Raw genomic sequence first — 24,723 nt, 5'->3', positions numbered from 1 at the left:
TGAGCATCTTTTCATGTGCCTGTTGGCCATCCAGATGTCTTCTTTAGAGAAGTGTCTATTCATGTTTTTTGCCCATTTCTTCACTGAATTATTTGTTTTTCGGGTGTGAAGTTTGGTGAGCTCTTTATAGATTTTGGATACTAGCCCTTTGTCCGATATGTCATTTGCAAATATCTTTTCCCATTCCGTGGGTTGCCTTTTAGTTTTGTTGATTGTTTCTTTTGCTGTGCAGAAGCTTTTTATCTCCATGAGGTCCCAAGAGTTCATTTTGCTTTTAATTCCCTTGCCTCTGGGGATGTGTCAAGTAAGAAATTGCTATGGCTGAGGTCAGAGAGGTCTTTTCCTGCTTTCTCCTCTAGAGTTTTGATGGTTTCCTGTCTCACATTCAGGTCCTTTATCCATTTTGAGTTTATTTTTGTGAATGGTGTGAGAAAGTGGTCTAGTTTCAACCTTCTGCATGTTACTGTCCAGTTCTCCCAGCACCATTTGTTAAAGAGACTGTCTTTTTTCCATTGGATATTCTTTCCTGCTTTGTCACAGATTAGTTGGCCATACTTTTGTGGGTCTAATTCTGGGGTTTCTATTCTATTCCATTGGTCTATGTGTCTGTTTTTGTGCCAAAACCACGCTGTCTTGATGATTACAGCTTTGTAGTAGAGGCTAAAGTCTGGGATTGTGATGCCTCCTGCTTTGGTCTTCTTCAAAATTACTTTGGCTATTCGGGGCCTTAGGTAGTTCCATATGAATTTTAGGATTGCTTGTTCTAGCTTCGAGAAGAATGCTGGTGCAATTTTGATTGGGATTGCATTGAATGTGTAGATAGCTTTGGGTAGTATTGACATTTTGACAATATTTATTCTTCCAACCCATGAGCACGGAATGTTTTTCCATTTCTTTATATCTTCTTCAATTTCCTTCCTAAGCTTTCTATAGTTTTCAGCATACAGATCTTGTACATCTTTGGTTAGATTTATTCCTAGGTATTTTATGCTTCTTGGTGCAATTGTGAATGGGATCAGTTTATTTGTCTTTCTGTTGCTTCATTATTAGTGTATAAGAATGCAACTGATTTCTGTACATTGATTTTGTATCCTGCAACTTTGCTGAATTCATGTATCAGTTCTAGCAGACTTTTGGTGGAGTCTATTGGATTTTCCACATATAATATCATGTCATCTGCAAAAAGTGAAAGCTTGACTTCATCTTTGCCAATTTTGATGCCTTTGATTTCCTTTTGTTGTCTGATTGCTAATGTTAGCACTTCCAACACTATGTTAAACAACAGCGGTGAGAGTGGACATCCCTGTCGTGTTCCTGGTCTCAGGGAAAAAGCTCTCAGTTTTTCCCCATTGAGGATGATTTTAGCTGTGGGCTTTTCATAAATGGCTTTTATGATGTTTAAGTATGTTCCTTCTATCCTGACTTTCTCGAGGGTTTTTATTAAGAAGGGATGCTGAATTTTGTCAAATACTTTTTCTGCATCAATTGACAGGATCATATGGTTCTTACCTTTTATTAATGTGATGTGTCACGTTGATTGATTTGCAAATGTTGAACCAGCCCTGCATCCCAGGAATGAGTCCCACTTGATCATGGTGAACAATTCTTTTTATATGCTGTTGAATTCGATTTGCTAGTATCTTATTGAGAATTTTTGCATCCATATTAATCAGGGATATTGGCCTGTAGTTCTCTTTTTTTATTGGGTCTCTGTCTGGTTTAGGAATCAAAGTAATACTGGCTTCATAGAATGAGTCTGGAAGTTTTCCTTCCCTTTCTATTTCTTGGAATAGCATGAGAAGGATAGGTATTATCTCTGCTTTAAACGTCTGGTAGAACTCCCCTGGGAAGCCATCTGGTCCTGGACTCTTATTTGTTGGGAGATTTTTGATAACTAATTCAATTTCTTCACTGGTTATGGGTCTGTTCACGCTTTCTAGCTCCTCCTGATTGAGTTTTGGAAGTGTGTAGGTGTTTAGGAATTTGTCCATTTCTTCCAGATTGTCCAGTTTGTTGGCATATAGTTTTTCATAGTATTCCCTGATAATTGCTTGTATTTCTGAGGGATTGGTTGTAATCATTCCATTTTCATTCATGATTTTATCTATTTGGGTCATCTCCCTTTTCTTTTTGAGAAGCCTGGCTAGAGGTTTATCAATTTTGTTTATTTTTTCAAAAAAGCAACTCTTGGTTTCATTTATCTGCTCTACAGTTTTTTTAGACTCTATATTGTGTATTTCTGCTCTGATCTTTATTATTTCTCTTCTTCTGCTGGGTTTGGGGTGTCTTTGCTGTTCTGCTTCTATTTCCTTTAGGTGTGCTGTTAGATTTTGTATTTGGGATTTTTCTTGTTTCTTGAGATAGGCCTGGATTGCAATGTATTTTCCTCTCAGGACTGCCTTCACTGCATCCCAAAGCATTTGGATTGTTGTATTTTCATTTTTGATTGTTTCCATATATTTTTTAATTTCTTCTCTAATTGCCTGGTTGACCCATTCATTCTTTACTACGGTGTTCTTTAACCTCCATGCTTTTGGAGGTTTTCCAGACTTTTTCCTGTGGTTGATTTCAAGCTTCATAGCAATGTGGTCTGAAAGTATGCATGGTATGATCTCAATTCTTGTATACTTATGAAGGGCTGTTTTGTGACCCAGTATGTGATCTATCTTGGAGAATGTTCCATGTGCACTCAAGAAGATAGTATATTCTGTTGCTTTGGGATGCAGAGTTCTAAATATATCTGTTAAGTCCATCTGATCCAATATATCATTCAGGGCCCTTGTTTCTTTATTGACTGTGTGTCTAGATGATCTATCCATTGTTGTAAGTGAGGTGTTAAAGTCCCCTGCAATTATCACATTCTTATCAATAAGGTTGCTTATGTTTGTGAGTAATTGTTTTATATATTTGGGGGCTCCCGTATTCGGCACATAGACATTTATAATTGTTAGCTCTTCCTGATGGATAGACCCTGTAATTATTATATAATTCCCTTCTTCATCTCTTGTTACAGCCTTTAATTTAAAGTTTAGTTTTTCTGATATAAGTATGGCTACTCCAGCTCTCTTTTGACTTCCAGTAGCATGGTAAATAGTTCTCCATCCCCTCACTTTCAATCTGAGGGTGTCCTCATGTCTAAAACAAGTCTCTTGTAGACAGAAAATAGATGGGTCTTGGTTTTTTTATCCATTCTGATACCCTATGTCTTTTGGTTGGCGCATTTAGTCCATTTACATTCAGTGTTATTATAGAAAGATATGAGTTTAGAGTCATTGTGATGTCTGTAGGTTTCATGCTTGTAGCAATGTCTCTGGTATTTTGTCTCACAGGATCCCCCTTAGGATCTCTTGTAGGGCTGGTTTAGTGGTGATGAATTCCTTCAGTTTTTGTTTGTTTGGGAAGACCTTTATCTCTCCTTCTATTCTAAATGACAGATTTGCTGGATAAAGGATTCTCAGCTGCATATTTTTGCTGTTCATCACATTGAAGATTTCCTGCCATTCCTTTCTGGCCTGCCAAGTTTCAGTAGAGAGATCCGTCACGAGTCTTACCGGTCTCCCTTTATACGTTAGAGCACGTTTATCCCTAGCTGCTTTCAGAATTTTCTCTTTATCCTTGTATTTTGCCAGTTTCACTATGATATGTCATGCAGAAGATTGATTCAAGTTACGTCTGAAGGGAATTCTCTGTGCCTCTTGGATTTCATTGCCTTTTTCCTTCCCCAGATCAGGGAAGTTCTCAGCTATTATTTCTTCAAGTACACCTTCAGCACCTTTCCCTCTCTCTTCCTCCTCTGGAATACCAATTACACGTAGATTATTTCTCTTTAGTGCATCACTTAGTTCTCTAATTCTCCCCTCATACGCCTGGATTTTTTTTCTCTCTTTCTCAGCTTCCTCTTTTTCCATAATTTTATCTTCTAATTCACCTATTCTCTCCTCTGCCTCTTCAATCTGAGCTGTGGTTGTCTCCATTTTATTTTGCAGCTCATTTATAGCATTTTTTAGCTCCTCCTGGTTGTTCCTTAGTCCCTTGATCTCTGTAGCAATATATTCTCTGCTGTCCTCTATACTGTTTTCAAGCCCAGTGATTAATTTTATGACTACTATTCTAAATTCACTTTCTGTTATATTGTTTAAATCCAGTTCATTAGCTGCCGTTATTTCCTGGAGATTCTTTTGAGGGGAATTCTTCCGTTTCGTCATTTTGGATAGTCCCTGGAGTGGTGCGGAACTGTAGGGCACTTCCCCTGTGCTGTCTTGAATAACTTGCGTTGGTGGGCGAGGACCTTTTTTTTTTTTAAATGACCATTCTTCCTTCACTGGCTGGCATCCTCAGCAAAACTCAGTTGACCATAGATCTAGATGTCCAGCTACCTCTATGTCAGTACCACGCTAGCTTGATTTCTGTAGATCTGTAGATCTGTAGCAAGTTCTGAACTCTTAAGATTTTTTAATCTCTAAAAGTTCACTTTCCCTTTTTGTTGTTGCTGAAGCAATGGGGTCAATGTCCTATAGACTTACCACATTCTGGATCTGGCTGATTGCATCCTTGGAATGTCATTCAACATATTTATCTCTGCATACCTCAATATTCAAAAAGCTCTATTGGGTTTGAGTATAATTTTCACAGGACATATTGCCTTCCAGCAGGAGGCACAAAATGTTTTTCTCATCTCAGTGAGCTAATGTCGTGTTCTTTCTCCATGATTCATCTATTACAAAGTTCTCTATCAGCCTTTTACCTTTCATCAAACAGTGAAGATTCTAGCTCTCATCAGTGTTCCATTAGTCAATCCAGGTGGTGCCTTGATGCTTGTATCTTTCCTTCTACGTTTATATTAACGTGATCCTCCTAGAATGGAGAACTTTCCCTCCCCATCTATTTTCTTATCTCAAAGTTTGGTCTGTATGGAAAAATCAGGATAAAAGTCTGATTCTTTCCTTTGACTTACCTACCAGTTTTCAGAATGAGTTCTTTCCTAGAATCCTCCAAAGGTAATTAATGATGATTTTTCAGCATCATTTTAAATTTATTAACTTTTTATTTACATATTTCAACCCATTAAAGTTACTTTTAAGTCAGGTTTATTGAGGAATAATTGACACACACTAAAGTTCATCCTCTTTAAGTGTACAGTTGGATGAGTTTTAATAACTATATACACCAACACATTATTTTAAGATCTGGAACATTTCTATCACCCCAAAAACTTCCCTTGTATCCCTTTGCAGCCAATCCCCTGCCCCACCCTACACCTCTGGCAATCATTTATCCAAATGCTGTCCCTAGTAAGGTTTCTCCCTTATTATATAAACAGAATTATATAGTATTATATAAAACAGAATTACATAGTATGGTGCCATTTCTGTTGTGTCGTCTTTCATTTAGTAAATGTGTTGGGGATTCAACACATTGCTGAGTGTAGCAGCAGTCTGTTCCTTTTATTACTGAGTAGTAATCCTATTTATTCCACAGTTTGTTTATCCATTTCTGAGTTGACAGACATTTGTGTTGTTTCCAGGTTTTTGCAAGTATGAATAAAGCTATATACATTGGCATCCAGATGGTCCTTCAGTGGACATATATTTTGATTTTTGGTAGGGAAATACCTAGGAGTGAGTCACTAGGTCATATGATAGCTGGAGGTTAAACAATAAGAAATTGTCAAGCTGTTTTCCAAAGTGGCTTTTGTTATTCTTCTTGATGTTCAAATTATTTCATCATTAGGCTAGTGGGAGCTCCTTCCAGTAAGGTCCTGTCCTACTGACAGGGCTCCAGGAGTCTTCAATAACTTCCTTGCTTTCAAGTATGACTGAGATTCCAGCCTCATCTTGGACATTTCTGCCTTAGACTAGAAATCAGCTACTTTTCCAAGGAACTCTTTAGCGGGGACTGGTACTTAGAAACCACACCCTGAACACCAGGAGTGCTTATAACTACCTGATTCAGTGTCTATAGGCTTTTCGGGTGGACAGACCTAGGCAGTTAAAGTTTTTAAGAAACAGAAAAATAAATCATTAACTTATAGATAAGTCATTAGAATTATAAGGGTTTTTTTAACTTCTTCTTTGAATTATTTGCATTTCTTTTGTCTTGTGCTGAAAATCTTGTTTCTTAATGAGACTTAAGATGATTACTTGTTTTATCCTTCTATATGGATAGTAGTTTCAAAATGGTAACAATGATATTATAATTTTTTAAGTGTTTATTTTGTTTTTTTTAACACTTTTAAAATATTTATTTATTTTTGAGATAGAGCACAAACGGGGAAGGGACAGAAAGAGAGGAGGGCATAGAATCTGAGGCAGGCTCCAGGCTCTGAGCTGTCAGCACAGAGCCCAACACAGGGCTCAAACTCACGAGTTATGAGATCATGACCTGAGCTGAAGTCGGGTGCTTAACCGACTGAGCCACCCAGGCACCCTAAATGTTTATTTATTTTTGAAAGAGAGAGACGGAGTGCGAGCAGGGGAGGGGCAGAGAGAGAGGGAGACACAGAATCTGAAGCAGGCTTCAGGCTCTGAGCTATCAGCACAGAGCCTGATGCAGGGCTCAAACCCACGAACCATGAGATCATGCATGACCTGAGCCTAAGTCAGACGCTTAACCCACTAAGCCACCCAGGTGCCCCTAACACTGATATTGTAACTTAATAAGATAAGTCCATGCTACCTTGAGATCATAAAAGCCATATATGAATGACCCAACACTAATATCATCCTCAATGGGGAAAAACTGAGACCTTTCCCCTTAAGGTCAGGAACAAGACAGGGATGTCCACTCTTGCTACTGTTATTCAACATATTGGAAGTCTTAGCCTCTGCAATCAGACAACACAAAGAAATAAAAGGCATCCAAATCGACCAGGAGGAGGTCAAACTTTCACTCTTCGCAGATGACATGATACTCTATATGGAAAACCCTAAAGATTCCACCAAAAAACTGCTACAATTGACTCATGAATTCAGCAAAGTGGCAGGATATAAAATCAACGCACAGAAATCGGTTGCATTCCTATACACCAACAATGAAGCAACAGAAAGAGAAATCAAGGAATCGATCCCATTTATAGTTGCACCAAAACCCATAAAATACCCAGGAATAAATATAACCAAAAACGTGAAAAAATCCATACACTGAAAACTACAGAAAACTTATGAAAGAAATTGAAGAAGACACAAAAAAATGGAAAAAGATTCCATGCTCCTGGATAGGAAGAACAAATATTGTTAAAATGTAGATACTACCAAAAGCAATCTACATATTCAATGCAATCCCTATCAAACTAACACCAGCATTCTTCACAGAGCTAGAACTAACAATCCTAAAATTTGTATGGAACCAGAAAAGACCCCGAATAGCCAGAAAAAGAAAACCAAAGCAGGAGGCATCACAATCCTGGACTTCAAGCTATACCACAAAAGCTGTAATCATCAAGACAGTATGGTACTGGCACAAGAACAGACACTCAGATCAATGGAACAGAATAGAGAACCCAGAAATGGACCCACAAACGTATGGCCAACTAATCTGTGACAAAGCAGGAAAGAATATCCGATGGAAAAAAGACAGTCTCTTCAGCAAGTGGTGCTGGGAAAACTGGACAGCGACATGCAGAAGAATGAACCTGGACCACTTTCTTACACCACACACAAAAATAAACTCAAAATGGATGAAAGACCTCAATGTAAGATAGGAAGCCATCAAACTTGAGGAGAAAGCAGGCAAAAACCTCTTTGATCTTGGCCACGGCAACTTCTTACTCAACACGTCTCTGGAGGCAAGGGAAATGAAAGCAAAAATGAACTACTGGGACCTCATCAAAATAAAAAGCTTCTGCACAGTGAAAGAAACAATCAGCAAAACTAAAAGGCAACCGACAGAATGGGAGAAGGTATTTGCAAACGACATATCAGATAAAGAGTTAGTATCCAACATCTATGAAGAACTTACCAAACTCAACACCCAAAAAACAAACAACCAGTGAAGAAATGGGCAAAAGACATCAAGAGTCACTTCTCCAAAGAAGACATCCGGATGGCCAATCAACAGATGAAAAATGCTCAACATCACTCATCATCAGAGAAATACAAACCAAAACCACAATGAGATACCACGTCACACCTGTCAGAATGGCTAACATTTACAACTCAGGCAACAACAGATGTTGGCGAGGATGCAAAGAAAGAGGATCTCTTTTGCACTGCTGGTGGAAATGCAAACTGGTGCAGCCACTCTGGAAAACAGGATGGAGGTTCCTCAAAAAACTAAAAACAGAACTACCCTACAACCCAGCAATTGCAGTACTAGGCATTTATCCACGGGATACAGGTGTTTCGAAGGGACATGTTTCAAAGGGACACGTGCACCCCTATGTTTATAGCAGCACTATCAACAATAGCCAAAGTATGGAAAGAGCCCAAATGTCCACCGATGGATGACTGGATAAAGAAGATGCGGTATATATATATACATACACACACACACACACACACACACACACACACACACACACACACACACAATGGAGTATTACTCGGCAATCAAAAAGAATGAAATCTTGCCATTTCCAACTACATGGATGGAACTGGAGGGTATTATGCTAAGTGAAATTAGTCAGAGAAAGACAAAAAACATAAGACTTCACTCATATGAGGACTTTAAGAGACAAAATAGATGAACATAAGGGAAGGGAAATAAAAATGATATAAAAACAGGGAGGGGGACAAAACAGAAGAGACTCATAAATACAGAGAACAAACAGAGGGTTACTGGAGTTGTTGTGGGAGGGGGGATGGGCTAAATGGGTAAGGGGCACTAAGGAATCTACTCCTGAAATCATTGTTGCACTATATGCTAACTAATTTGGATGCAAATTTTAAAAAATAAAAAATAAAATTTTAAAAATAAAAAAAAAAGACAAGTCCATGCAGTTTAAGATTTCTTTCTATTTTCTTCTATCTTTAGTTATCTCCCCAATGGAACTGTTAGTCAAAGAACCATGCATTTCCATGTGTTTGTTATTTTATACAAAACACATAATTGCTAAATACAGACTATAAAAAGTATGTTCAGAAAGTTCTAGCTTCCAGTCCCTATCTTTCTCCTACATTATTTCTCTCTCCCTTGAGATAAAACATTTTTATTAGCTTTATCCTTAAACTTTTTATATTTTAAAATAGAAACATGTTTTTCATAGTTTGTCTTTTTGCCTACAAAAGGTTTCATATTATTTTTTAAAACATACTGCTTTTTAAAAACTTTTTATTTTAAAATAAAACACACATCAGGTTGCCTGGCTTGCTCAGTAACTAGAGTATGTGACTCTTGATCTCGGGATTGTAAGTTTGAGCCCCATGCCAGGTGTAGAGATTACTTAAAAATAATAATAATATAAAATAAAATATTTAAAATAAAATATTAACATATTAAATATTTAAAATAAACACAGATACATACAGCATAAAACAAATGTACAGACAACCATGCCTTACAACAACCACCCAATCAAGAAATAGAAAGGTTGGCCAGGCACCCAAAAAGCCCCCCCATGAGACCTATCCCAATCACAGCTCTCCCAAAAAAAGTAACCACCATCCCATAATAGCATTCACATTGTTGGTTTCTTTATGGCTTTATCAACCACACTTTTTATCAAGTGTGCATCCCTCAACACTATAGTTTTTAAGCTTTGTCCTTTTTTAAAATTTCACATAACTTTTAGATCTCTTTTAATCTATGGGGTTTCTCCTCCATCTCATTCTTTCTCTTATAATTCATCTGTTGAAGAACCCAGGATATTTGCTCTCTAGAGTATCTCCAGTCCACACTTTGTTGACTGCACACTCACAGTATAATTCAATACGTTCCTTTGTCCTCTGTTTCTGCATATTGGCAACTGGCTCAGACTCAAGCTCAAACCCTTTGTCCCCACTATAAGTGGAACTGGGATATTTCAACAGGAGGTGTGTAATGTCTCTGATATTCATTCTTTTCTGATGTTGACAGCCACTGATGCTTAATGTCTACACCCATTAATTCATCAAGGGTTGCTAAGTGTGATATTCTCACTTACTTTGCTATCTGATCAAGCCTTTTCCCACAAAGCAAGCAGAGGCAGCAACCAATTAGCAGTTTTGCCAAGATGTCTGATAGGATGGAAATGTTTGCTTTCCTCCCACATCCAACCTCTCTATGAAATCAGAAAGGGCTTCAGGCCTGTGTGATCTGTTTTCAAATGCTTGTTTCCCGGACAAAACTGGGTGGGACCCAGACATGCAGTGCCTTAACCCTTGTGATCCAAAGTCACCTGGAAGATTCTATCAGTAAGAACCACTCCTGGGTCCACAGACCAAATGCTTGCAGCAAGCTGAACATTTCTGGCAGGTGCTGCATGTATGTAATCACCAGTAGCAGCCCATCTGGGAGGCTTGGCACCCATGCCAGATCCCTAGGGCATCACCCAAGCTGGCATATTGTCTTGGATGAAACAAAACATGAACACCTGCCCAGTACCACAGATGACCGAAGCTCTGAAACAGGAAGATGAGTTACACAGCCTCTTCTCGGAGCCAGGTGTCTAGCACAACACTGTTTGGGCCATATTTATATATACTGAGATATATTCCTCTAGATGTACTCACCTTTTTACTTAAATTAATTTGTAAAGAAAACTTTATAACACTTTCATCAAAAGAAAAAGAGTTCTTGCTTGCCAAAATGGAAAAGGGACACCAAGGAAAGCAAAACAATGTCATTAAGTCCTGGTGAGAAAGCTTTGCCTGCTGAAGGCTCTGAGCTAGGGATCTGGCTCCCTCTTTTCGGAAAAGAGAGATGAGCAAGGGTTAGAACAGTGTTTAAAATATATTGGCACAGACTCTTTTCCCCAGAGTAGTAGTTCTCAACCAGGAGCTGGGCTCTGTCCCCCAGGTGATATCTGGCAATGTCAAGAGGTATTTTTGCTTGTCACAACTAAGGGAGTGACTGCTACTGGCATTTAGTGCATGTAGGCCAGAGATGCCACAAACACCCTACAATGCACAGAGCAGCTCCCGATGGCAAAGAATTTTCCAGCCACAAATGTCAATAGCACTCAGGCTGAGAAACCCTTCCTAGGAAAGAAGGGTTGAAAAAGAACAGAAAGTAATTTCCTCAGTCTGGGATCCAATGTTACTTAATGCAGAATCCGGGCATCCTGTAACACCATCCAACATTAACCAAGGCTACAATGCCTCACTTAGAGAAAACTATAAACGAAGAGATGTCATGGAAGCAAGGTGAAAGAATGCTGTTATCAGAAGGCTCGTCTCAGAGGAGTCCGCCCACCCAGTAGCAGTACTCGATGCCATTCTTATAGTCACCATTGTACTAAGCGTCTACTATGCGCAGCCACTGTGCTAGGAATGAGTAAGTTATGATTCCAGTAAGAAGCACACAGACCAGTGGGGGAGGCAACAGGTAAATAACTGCGTAGAAAACAGTATCATAGGAAAGTGTGTGCAGTTAAAGAGAAGATGAGGAACACTAACCAGGGGACCCTGGGCTGAGTGTGGGGTCAGGAGACAGGAAAGGTTTCCAAGGGAAGGCAATGATTCCAATTCTTAACCCTCCAAGAAGCTTCCTCTGGTTGGAAGCAGGGCTGTGTCAAAAACAATGCATGGTTTCCAGAGTGCAGGGGTCCAAACACTTTTAGCACTAACTTGTAGTATGGATAAAGATCCATAAATATACCCTAAAATAATTTTAAAGAAGAAGGAAAGCTGGACGCCTGGAATATCTATTGCATTGCTATTTACATTTGAAGAAAGAAAACTGGAAATGACTTTAATGTCAAACCACAGGAAAGCAGTTGGCATAATCTGAGAACTAATTGCTATTTTTTGAGTGCTAACCATGTGCCAGTGGGTTTACGTCTGGTATAGCAAAATGATTATGCCTTTTTCTCCTGTGGCACCTCTGTGAATTAACCCTCCCATTCACTGAGAAAAGCCAGACTCAGAGAAAACAGGACAAAGGAGTCCTTTCAACCAGTACTGCAGAAACTATTGAACATCCCCGGACAAATAACCTAAAACTACAAAAATTCTGGAAGAAAACCTAGGAGTAAATCTTTGTGGCTTTCAGGTGGACAAAATTTTCTTAACCATGAAACCAAAACCACAAACCATCTTTAAAAAATGGGAATGAGGGAGGAGAAACAAGAACATGTTAGAATTACGTTATCAGAGTATTCATTTTTGTGACCATCCATTTATGGCAGGTAATATTTAAACAAATATGAGCTAAGTTTCTAAAATGTGAATGACCTAAGGAAAAAACATGCAGGTAAGATAGAGACTCTGAAGCTACAAATGCCTGAGTTCGAATTCTGGCTCCACCTTGCAGCAGGAGAGGTGAAGATTCTCTTCTCGCCTCAGGCTCATCTGTAAAATGCGCGTGATATCAAATTCCAGCCTCAAAGGGTTATGTGGGGATTTGCAGAGTTTCTGTGCATGGAAAGCTCAGAACATGAGCTGGTATAGTGTGCACAGTAGCTCAGTATTTACCATTATTATTATTCACTATTATAAATAGCAGTAAAAATGAGTTTTGGAAAACTTATGCCTCCTCTTTTATTTTTGAATGATTTCCTTTATTGCTGTTGCTTTTGCACCATCAATAGAGATCTGTGAGGAAAACACTTTACTGGATTGTGAAAGAAGAAAGAAACTCAGTGTGGAACTGGTCACATGGGACCCCTGAACGCTCTAAACAGCTCCTGCTTTAAGAAAGCTGCTGCTGTCCCTCTGAAGAACTCTGACCTCTGACCTCCAGCCCTTAAGCTCAACCTCTGACCCCTGAGAAGCAAGGAGACTCAAGAGTGGAAGAACAGAGAGTGGAGACTCCACACTAGCGTTGTTCTTGGAAGAAACGGATAGGGGACAAAGAGACTCCAGCAAACCTTAGTGCGTGAAAACTTCCCTGGAACAACAGAATAACAGAAAACACAACAAAGCAAACAGGAATGAGGTAGAAGCCAGTAGCTGGAGGGTCTTTAGCCTGACAGGGCCGTGGAGGGACACCTCGGCAGAGGGTCATCCTCTCTATGCAGCAAATAACTATCACCTAAAAATAACTCAGTTCACGAGGATGGGGAACAGCTGTAACTCTCACACGTTACCCTTGGGAATGTAAACCAGTACAATCATTTCGGAAGACGGTTTGTCAATTCTAATGAAGTTAAACACATACCTGCCCTATGGTGAAGAAATTCTGCTCTGAGGGAGCCTCAGAATTAAAGACTGCAGAAAAATCTGGTCAGGGGCCAAGAGCGTTGGGCCAGCTCTTCTTCATTAACTCTATAAATGTATTATCTGAAATATCAACCTTCAGGAATCTTTCATTCCTTTGCTTTCTGTAGCCCAGACGCTGACAAATGGACATTTTTTTTCTTCATATCTTGCTTCATCTTAGAAGCCCCTGCTCTTGAGAACGTGCTGCTCACTTGCCTAAGCACACCCTGAAGGCATCTGCATGAGGACTGAGGGCAGCAAAGGTCATGGAGGTCACTCCATGGTGGGGGGTGGGGGGGACCACCTGGCCCAATCCCCCCTGGATGCTTTAATCCCCAATCAGGCTCTCCCATGTGTTTTTTAAAGTTTATTTACTTATTTTTGACAGAGAGACAGAGAGTGTGAGCATCGGAGGGTCAGAGAGAAAATTCCAAGCAGGCTTCACTCTGTCAGCATGCAGCCCAACGTGGGGCCCAAACTCACAAACCCCGAGATCATGACCTGATCCGAAATCAAGAGTTGGACACTCAACCAACTGAGTCACCCAGGTGCCCCTCTCCCACATTTACTGCCAAGGAACTTGCCATGTATTAAACCTGTTGAATCCTCATAACAAGGCTAGAAGTAGGAACTGTTATCATCCCCACTTTTTGATGAGAAAACTGAGGACGAGAGGGGTAAAGTAACTTGTCTAAGATCACACAAGTAGTAGGAAATTGAAGAGTCAGGATTTAAGCCGAGACAAACTGGCCTAGAAGCTACTGTCTTAACCACCGGACTGCACTGCCACATGGATGCCTCTTCTATGGATTGGGCACTGCATCCCTCCAGTGACCAAGCCCCAGACTCTTAACTTTTTTCCCCCTTCTTGAGAAAAATTAGGACAGTGAGTCCCAAGTTGTATTTATAATAACCCAGAGAGTCTAAAGCCCATTGCAACATCCTCTGTAGTAGTACATAAACAAAACTGAGTATAATAAATATTGTTTAGTTATGTTTTTTGGGGGTTTTGATGTTTTGTTTTGAAATTAATCATAACAACGGAGATAAAATGAAAAAGGCTAAAATCATGCAGTTTTTCCTAAATTGCTAAACTGTTGGAAAACCCCAGTTTCTTTTTTCTTTTTTTTTTTTTTAAGTAAGCTCTACACCCAATGTGGGGCTTGAACTCATGACCCCAAGATCAAGAGTTACATACTGTACTGACTGAGCCACCTAGGCACACCAACCTGAGTTTCTATTGCCATTACACCAGGAAAGAGTTTGGAGCTGGGTTTCCTGGAAGAGAACCAAACCAATGTCTCCTTACTTCAGGAAAGGCCACATCAGCCCATATGTAATGACTGTAATGTCCACAGACTCTCTCCACAGTGGCAACTGACTCAGTCAACAAAGCGTCTCCAGTAGGGTGGCATAGCACATTAAGAGACCACAGAGATTTTATTTATTTATTTATTATTAGGAGTGCAAGGATGGTTCAATATTAGGAAAACTTTTTTTGTAAATTCTATTTTTTAATGTTTTTTAAAATATTTATTTATTTTGAGAGAGAGAGAGAGCATGCACATGCAAGAGTGGGGGAGGGGCAGAGGGCGGGGGGAGAGAGAGAATCCCAAGCAGGCTCCATGCTGCCAGCACAGAACCCCAGGTGGGTCTTGAATTCACTATGAACCTTGAGATCATGACCTGAGCTGAAATCAAGCATGGAACACTTAACCAACTGAATCACCCAGGAGCCCCAATATTAGGAAACTTCTTAATACAACATAATAATAGATTCTAGGAGATCCATAAAGGTAATAAACATTTGACAAACTTCAACACCATTTTCTGATTTTAAAAAATCCTCATTAAAGTAGAAAACAATAAATAATTCCTTAACACTGTAAAACAAAACTCAGATAAAAGCCAGTATTTTGTTTAACTGGAAGACACCAGAAGCATTCTCACTAAAGTCAGAGCACAGGCACATGTGCCTACGATACAGAAGGTTCTAGTGAGTGAAATTAAACAAGCTAAAAAAAAATCAGAGATATAAGAATTGGATAAGAGGTAAAATTGTTTCCATTTATATATGGTATGATTATAAGCTTAGAACATCCAAGAGATTTGACTAAGAAACTACTACAAACAAGAGACAGAAAAAGACTCCACAAAAAAGAGAAAACATCTAGGAATAAACTTATCAAAAAATATGCAAGGTATTTACAAAAAACCGGTAAACAATACCGAAGGACATAGAAGATTTCTTCTTTTTTTTAATGGCACAACATATGTTCTTGGATAGGAAGGTTCAACATCATAATATGTATGTCCATTCTCTGAAGTTAATGTGAAAATTTAAAGCAATCTTAATACATTTCACAAAAGAGGATATTTAAGTGGCCAACACATGTATTTTTTAAAGTGCTCAAACTTGGGGTGGCTGGGTGGCTTAGTCAGTTAAGGGTCTGACTTCAGCTCAGATCATGATCTCACAGTTCGAGCCCCGTGTCAGGCTCTGTGCTGACAGCTCAGAGCCTGGAGCCTGCTTCAGATTTTGTGTCTCCCTCTCTCTCTCTCTCCCCCTCCCCTGCTCATGCTCTGTGTCTCTCTCTCAAAAATAATAAACATTAAAAAAATTTAAAGTGCTCAAACTCATCGGTCATTACAGAAGTGAAAATTAAAACCATAATTAATTACCAAAGGCACACTAGAATGAATGAAATTTAAAACACCAACAAAACCAAGTGTTACAAGGATGTGGCATAACTGGAATACTCATATACCACTGGAAGGAGGGTAAACCGTTACACATCTATTTGCAAAACTGGGTTGGTGACATTTTCTGAAGTTGAACACATGCATATCCCATGGCCCAGACATTCCTCTTGTAAGTAAATATCCAACAGAAATGTGTATATATGGACACCAAAAGCCCAGTGTTATACCAAAAGTTGTCCACGGCCATAGCCATGTTATTCACGATAGCCAAAAACTCAAACAACTTAAACGTCCATCAACAAGAGAAAAGATAAATAAACCTCACAGATATACTGTGGAGCAAAGAAGCCATCCATATACAAAAGAGTACATGTATATAAAAACAACAACAAAGTCAATCTATGACATAAGAAACGAGGATGATGACTACTTTCCAGAAGAGGTTGAGGTCTAGGGGGGCTTCTGCACATTGCTAATGCTCTAGTTTTAGATCTGAGTAATAGTTTACTATATGTTTGCTTTATGATAACTTATCAAGCTCTATACTTACAATTTATTCACTTCTTTGTATGTGTGTTATACTTCAGTTTTTATTAAAGCAATTCAAATAAAAACACCAACACGTGTGTGTGTAATTAGATATTAGATTTTAAAGTTCAAATAGAAAAATAATCAAGAATAATCCAAAAGAGAACTAAAAATAAGGGGAGCAGTCCTTCCATATATTAATATATATTTTTAAATATTATAAACCTTAGCAAGCAAAACAGTGGAAACATGAATGAATATGAATCAATAGAAACCAATGCAAAAGACTAGCAAAATCTGGAAGAGACTCCCATACTGTGAAAAAAGAGCTAAAATGATAAAGCAGCTTCTCATTTCACAAGGAAAAGATAGCCAATGGGGCAGGGGATTGGATCTATACCTCACAGCATGCATCAGGATAAATTACAAATGGATCAACATCCGAATGTGGAAATGACAGAAGAAAACAAAGGACATGTCCTGTTATCTTAAAGTGGGGAAGACTTTTGTACCAATAAGTCAACATTCAGAAGCCATAAAAGAAATGAATGATAAATCTGACTGCTTAAAAATAAAAATTATACATACAAAACAAAAAAAGCATCCACAAATAAAAAAAATGCTCAACTGGACAGAGCTTGTATCAAAGGCAAAAGGGTAATCACCCTAAAATAGATAAGCACCTCCTAGAAATAAAAAAGGCAACTACCTAATTTTGAAAATAAGCAAAGGCTGAACAAAGAATAAAAGATGCAAAAGAAGAGACTCTTAACTGGAGCGCCTGGGTGGCTCAGTCAGTTAAGCATCACACTCTTGATTTTGGGTCAGGTCATGATCTCATAGTTAGTGAGCTGGAGCCCCATGTCAGGCCCTGTGCTGACAGCATGGGCCTGCTTGGGATTCTCTGTCTACCTCTCTCTCTGCCTTTCTTTCTTTCTTTCTTTCTTTCTTTCTTTCTTTCTTTCTTTCTTTCTTTCTTTCTCTCTCTCTCTTTCTCTCTTTCTCTCTTTCTCTCTTTCTCTTTCTTTCTCTCTCTCTTTCTTTTCTTCCTTCCTTCCTTCCTTTTCTTTCCCCCCTCTCTCTTTCAAAAATAAATAAATAAACTTAAAAAAAAAAACAAGACTGTTAACTACAGAGAACTGATGGCTACCAAAGGGGAGGTAGGTGGGAGATGGGTGAAATAAGTGATGGGGATTAAGAGTACACTTATCGTGATGACACTGAGTGATGTATAGAAGTGTTGAATCACTATATTGTACACCTGAAACTAATGTAACGCTGTATATTAATTACACTGGAATTAAATTTTTAAAAACAAATGAAAAATAAATTTATTGTGGTAGTCGTTTCACAATGTATGTAAGTCAAACCATTACGCTATACACCTTAAATTTATATGATGTAGGGGAGCCTGGGTGGCTCAGTGGGTTAAGCATCTGACTTCAGCTCAGGTCATGATCTCATGGTTTGTGGGTTCAAGCCCCATGTTGTGCTGTGTGCTGACAGCTCAGAGCCTGAAGCCTGCTTCAGATTCTGTGTGTGTCTCTCTCTGCCCCTCCCCTGCTCATGTTCTGTCTCCCTCTGTCCCTCAAAAATAAATAAAAACACTAAAAAAAATTTTTAAATAAATCTATACAATGTATGTTAATTATATCTCAATAAAACTGAAAAATATGTTTAATTTTAAACCCCCCCCCAAAAAAAGCAAAGAAAGAATATGAGTAAATCAACCACAGAAAAAGAAATAGAAATGGTCCTTAAAGATATGTCATGAGTTTAAAACTTTTCATAACAAATTTAAATTAAGACTCTGTTGGGGCAATTTTTCACCTATCAGATTGGTAAAAGTCCAGTGATGTGACAATTTATTGCATCAGCAAACATGTGGGAAAATAGTAACTTCTCATCCAAAGCTGGCAGAGGTGCACATGGGTACTAACCTTATGATGAAGGACAAGTTGCCAATATCTCCTGAAATTACAAATGCAGATACCTAGAATCCCATTTCTGGGAATCTATACTGCATATATAATATACACCTGCAAAAAGCCACATGTACAAGCAGTGTCTATCATAACAGACTGGATACAACCTGAGTATTCACCACACAATAGAACAGTATGACATATTCAGTGAGACAAGCAAGACATGAAGTGTGTGTTCTAGTTTGTAAACCTGTGTTCAGCAGAGGTAGCAAAGCATTTTTTATATATACACATATGTGTGTGTGTGTGTATATATATATATATATATTTCTTCATGGAAATACAAGCATATACAAATATATATAATATATAGAAATATATACACTTGCATATACTTTACACATATATTTTGCATAAAGAAATTCTGTATTAGAATAATTCACACTAAAGTATGAATGACTGGCAGCTCAGAAATTCCCAGAAATAGTGCATCCTTTAAAGAAGATGCTTGTTAATAAATAAATAAATACATCTGTATTTTGATGGACTTCTTGTCAGAGTGATAAAGTGAACTGGAAAAATGCACATACGGCAAGTCCAGAGATTTTGGGAGTTATGAGGGCAGCCATGTATCAGGATATTCCTCAGCTTTCCCAAGGATCAGCTTTAGTTAGATTAGACCCAATAAACTGAAAACATGTGCATGGGAGAGGGTGCTGGGTGGTTATGGAACAGGAGTAAAAGAAAAACATTCAGTACAGCCCCTTTTTATAAGATGTTTAAAATATGAATGTATTATCTAATCAAAACAGTGAATGGTAAACGAGCTGCAGTTCATGAGCTCTTAAGCTTTGATCAAGACCCACAAGATCAACCCCAGCACCTGTTCCAAGAGCCTCTGTCATTTATAATCAGGTAATTGTTAAATATTTACTAAGAGTTTTATGACCCCGTACAGCTCACTGACTTTGCCAGAAACGTCACTATTACAAAACATTGAGCAACTTGCTTCACCTTCCTTAAGCTTCAGTTTCGTAACACAGCAAAGATAAGGAGAAAACCACATCACAAAATTGCTGTGAGGCGCTGGTAGGTGAGCGTTTCAGGAAAGCAGCACAGAACAAGCTCTGCCGACGACAGACACTGCACAGCCACACCACGGCTAGAATCCTCTTAGACTTGAACTTCAGTCCCTCTCAAAGGTCAGTGTGCTTAAGAGTCACTGGGACAGGTTGTGAAAACACAGGCTCCCGGTCCCCACCCTCAGACATGCGATTCAGTAGGTCCGGGGCCCATGAACTTGTATTTCTAACAAGCTTCTACTCCAGGGTGATGTGGAGGCAGTTTGAGGATACATTTGAGTAATATGGTCAAGGGACAGAGCGTCTTAAACTGTGATGTGTGAGTGGATTCCTTGAGAAACCTGTTAAAATACAGATTCTGATTCAGAAGGTCTACAGTGGGGCCTGAGGCTCTGCATTTCTAAACAAGCTCCTAAGTGTGGGTGATACTGGTCTGCAGAACACCCACTGAGTGCCAAGGTTCATGGAATAGCCACCTCCATTCATTTTACAGACAGAAAACTGTGAGAAAAAGTAACTGATTTGCCTAAAGTCCCCTGGATGGTAAGGGCAGAAGCCAGATGAGCCTGAGTCCAGGGTGGCTCCTCAGGATTGCCTCCCTGAGCCGTCCCCAGAACTACCCTGAAAAATCACACGAACCAGGGGTACCTGGGTGGCTCAGTTGGTTAAATGTTTGACTTCAGCTCAGGTCATGATATCACAGTCCGTGGGTTTGAACCCTGCGTCAGGCTCTGTGCTGACAGCTCAGAGCCTGGAGCCTGCTTCAGATTCTGTGTCCCTCTCTCTCAGCTCCCCCACAACTCACACTCTGTGTCTCTTTCTCTCAAAACTAAAAACATTTTAAAAAATTAAAATAAATTAAAAATTGCACAAACCAATGAGTGATGCTAACCCTTTAGTAGATAGAGTAGAAACTTACTAAATCCTAGAAAGTCCTCCACTTTTCTGAGAAATAAGCCACACACGAGGGGGTTTACTTAGCTCAGATTACCAGTCTGTTCTTTTTTAAAATGCACTTTTAGCAAAATTATTTCTTCAGCTTTAGCACTTTCTCTTTCAGTGACACACTTTCGACAGGCCCTGCTGTAGGAACCTGAGGAAGACACTAAGCATTTCTCAGCTTGGGTGGCCTGATTATGGGGAGAGAAGGGTGGAGAGAAGCAGATCCCTGGGAAAGCTAAGGAATCTCCTGATATATGTCTCCCTTGTGACCTCAAAACCTATAGACTTGTGCTTTTTTTGCATTTTTCCAACTCACTTTATCACCCTGAAAAAAAGCCCATCAAATTACAGATTTACTTGGGGGTACGTGGATGGCTCAGTTGGTTAAGTGTCCGACTTCAGTTCAGATTATGATCTCACCATTTTTTAGTTCGAGCCCCACGTTGGGCTCTCTGCTGTCAGCACAGAGCCTGCTTTAGATCCCTCTCTCTCTCTCTGTCCCTCCCCTATTCGTGCTCTCTCTCAAAATAAATATGTTTCTATTACAGATTTATTTGGATTAACAAACATCTTCTTTTCAGGATACATGGTCTCTGAGCTGCCAATCTCTCTCACTTTAGAGTGAATTATGCTGAAAGAAAGGGAAAGGGGTGTAATTCAGGAAACTAAGGTCTCTGGACTAATGAAGGTAGACAGAGACTTACCTGAGATGAAGCTTGATCTGGGAGCACAACTGCCAGTAAAGCACAGTTGTGGCCTTGGCCTCTGCACCACATTCACCAGCAGGCCCCACCCCACCCTGGTTCCTCCAGACTGTGCATGGTTTGTGGACCAGCTCTGCCACTAACTTGTGTGATTGAGTAAATCACACCGTTTTAGAGACTTTCAGAGCTGGAAGGAACAATGATCCCCTGGTCCTCTGATCCCTGAGCCCCAATTTCTAAACCAAAGAATACCTGGTTTCCAATGGCCTGCCTGAGGTTGGCTTCCCCAGAAGCAGAGCCTGAGACAGGGGTTCAGCATCACATGAGTCGCTGAGAGCTTGCTCTCAGGAGAAACCTGTGAGGAAGTGTTGGGAGCAGGATAGAGAAGGTCAGTCCCAGAGGCTCTGAAGCATTTTTAAATAGCACCACAGAGTACCCTCTCCAGCTGAGACAAGAAGGCTGGGCCCTCACTCAGTCAGTGGCCCCCCTGGGTTGTGGAGGGGTGTAACCTCCCAAGTATCTCTGGCAAGATGGCTTGGAGAAAGAGGCAGTTCTGCTGTTGTTACAGGCCCTCCCACCCCACAGCAGCTGGGAAATTGGTTACAGCCATTGGTGAAGGGGATCTGGTGGGCGCTAACCCTTGCCTCCTGTTTAGAGAGCACCTCAGATGTGTTTCTAAAAGAGGCCCCAAAAATCACAAAAGGGAGAAAGTAAAGGAAGAATACAAGTTTTGTTTTGTTTTGTTTTCATTTCCAGAAGAATTTTGGAATCTGCACTTAGAGTACATCTTAACTGCTCCCCTGACTTCCCAGCAGGCTACAAAGTGACCCTTCCCTCAGCTCCACCCACTGTCCCCACACTGACTGCCCCGCCACAAATCAGACTGACTCGTGAAGGACTTTGCCCATTCCCTCTGCCTAAATGTTCCAGCCCAGATTTTTTGCCCAGCTGACTCCTTCTTGTCAACTCAAACATCACCTGTATAGAAAGGCCTTCTCTGCCCACCTCAGGTCATTCCTTGTCCCACACCTCTGTGGTACTTCTGCATAGTACCGGCCACTGTGTCACTACCTTAACTGTGTTCATTTGTGGGTTATCTGTCTTTCCTCGAGGAGGAACCTAGTTCTGTTCTCACCACTATGTCCCTGGAGCCTGATGCCAGCTTTGCACATAGGAGACCATAACATCTGGTGAAAAACGTCTGAGTGAATGAACTGGACATTTGGACCAGACGCTGAAATACCATCAGAGAAGGCCTAGGTCAGTTAAATACTCTGTACTCCAGAAGCAGGAGGAAAACCGGGCAGGATGAGGAAGGAAAGAATCCATCAAGAGTTTCCTTGGCTACCTGGTTCCTGTCTCCTCCCCCAGCTCCCTCTCTCAGATCACCCTCTCAATTTGGAGCCAGTGTTAGCAACAATCCTGGGGAGATTCTTCCCCTTTCAGACCTCTCAAAATGACTAGGGGTGTCTGATTTCCAATCCTAGCTCTAGCGCTGAGCCACCCTGTCCCCACCCATACCTGAGTGGGGCACAATGATCATGCCAGTCTGGCAGGGTTGCCGAGAGTGCCAGCCTTAGAGCACAAGGCCCAAACACACACCACTGCAAACTCAAGCCAGGGCAGGATAAGTTCCTGTCCCTTTGCAAGACCCCATTCCCTCTTCTGGCCCCCTCTGTGGTTCCTCAAGCTCTAGGACAGTCTCTACCAACAGCTACCACAGCTGCAACGGCTCTGCTCACCTGTGAAATTACCTTACATTTTCCAGGTGCAGGGCACCGCTGCTCAATGCACACTTGCTCATCTGCATGATACCAAATTATCATGGGTACCCCCCACATCTTGCAGTATCATTATCTCTGTTTTACAAATGAGGAGAATAAAGCTGAGAGAGTCAGCCACTGGCCAAAGGACACATAGCCAATGAACAGGGGCATCAGGGTTCAAATCCCAGCCTCGGACACTTTAGTCTCATTTAAGTGGTTTGTCACCATGGGTTCACTGAATACAGCAGCCCAGAAAAGAAAGATCATTATATGCACTTCACAGAGAAGGAACTGCATACACGTCCCTGGCCTGGCGGGCCATTGCCCACTGCACCAGAGGACCCCTCACGAGGTGCACAGACTGGCCAAAACCCACAGCCGGCCACTATCAGCTCAGCTTGACAGCAGAGGCAGAGTCTGGGGCTCCAGGAAACTCAAGGGCAGCACACTATGCTTAGGGCAAGTCCCTGGTATCTTCCCAGGCAAGATAGAGGAAGAGCAGTGGCCGCCTGGCCCCACCTGCACACGCTGTGGGGTAGAGCCTCCTGCACCCCCAGTTAGCCAGAGGCTCCCCGGAAGCTGTTCACCTGAGGCTGCTCACCTGGGCAGGCCAAGACTGATGTGTCTGGCAGTTTTCTCTTCTCCCCAACCTTGCCCATTGCCCTCTCCCTCCCTCCTTCCGTCCTATATGGGGATGACTATGCCCAAAGCTGGGTCTCACTGGGGGACAAGAGCTATGATCTCCACATTCTAACCTCCTAGTCTCATGCAGTACCAGGAATGAAAGGTTCATTCATCATTTGAAAATCAATCATTGTAAATTCCCCATGTTAGTAAGCTAAAAAAGAAAAATCAGATGATCATCTTCAGTAGATGGCAGTAAATAGATATTGGCCCCTTTGACAAAATCCAACATCCACACCCAGTAGAAATTGTCAGCAAATTATGAATGAATAGAAGGCAATTTCCTCAACTTGAAATAGGGCATGTATGAGAGAAACTTTCAGCTAAATGGTGAAAACCTCAATGTTTATCCCCTAAAATTGGGAACAAAATGACCAAGAAACTAGTTCAGCAAGGTTTCAAGCCACAAGATCCACATAAAAAAAAAAAAAAACAAAAAAACAAAAAACCAACTGCATTTCAATTTACTAACACCAAAAGCTAGAAACAACCTAAATGTACATCAGCGGGTGAATGGATTAAAAGAAAAAAAATTATGATGGGGCACCTGGGTAGCTCAGTCAGTTAAGTATCTGACTTTGGCTCAGGTCATCATCTCGCAGTTCATGAGTTCAAGCCCTGCGTCAGGCTCTGTGCTGACAGTTCAGAGCCTGGAGCCTACTTCAGATTCTGTGTCTCCCTGTCTCTCTGACTCTCCCCCATTCACACTCTGTCTCTCTCTCTCCCTCAAAAATAAACATTTAAAAAAAATTTTAACAACACACTTTACACACTGTAAATGTGTGTAAATGTGCCAATTTGGCAATAAATTATATTTAAGAAATTATTTCAATTATGATAGATCTATACAACAGAAAACTACTCAGCAATGGAAAGAATGAACTACTGACACACACAGCATGGATGAAGCTCAAAATGGTTATGCTGAAAGAAACCAGACATCTCCCAAAGAGTAATACTGTGTAATTCCATTTGTTTAAAACTCAAGAAAATCCAAGCTAATCTATAGGGACAGAAAGCAGACTAATGGCTGTCTGGGGAGGGAGGATGGGGAGAGAGGATTTTCAAAGGGTGAAAGGAAACTTCTGGCAGCGATTGATATAATCATTATCTGG

At 40.4% G+C, this 24,723-nt stretch overlaps 1 protein-coding gene across 2 annotated transcripts in view; it reads right to left on the bottom strand.

Moving 5' to 3' along the window:
- The window catches only part of IL34 (interleukin 34), a 76,481-nt gene that overhangs the window by 35,165 nt on the left and 16,593 nt on the right, over positions 1-24,723 (bottom strand). Inside the window, exon 1 of one of the 2 annotated variants that reach the window (XM_053210556.1) lies at positions 21,159-21,516. The exons of the other annotated variant lie outside the window; for it this stretch is intronic. The gene's annotated coding sequence lies outside the window, so the exon portion shown is untranslated. Of the gene's footprint in view, positions 1-21,158; positions 21,517-24,723 lie in introns of those variants that run through there. 2 annotated transcript variants of the gene reach the window in all.

Source organism: Acinonyx jubatus, chromosome E2 (assembly GCF_027475565.1).
Source record: "Acinonyx jubatus isolate Ajub_Pintada_27869175 chromosome E2, VMU_Ajub_asm_v1.0, whole genome shotgun sequence".
Taxonomy (NCBI): domain Eukaryota; kingdom Metazoa; phylum Chordata; class Mammalia; order Carnivora; family Felidae; genus Acinonyx; species Acinonyx jubatus.
This window is presented reverse-complemented; position numbering and strand designations above follow the sequence as displayed.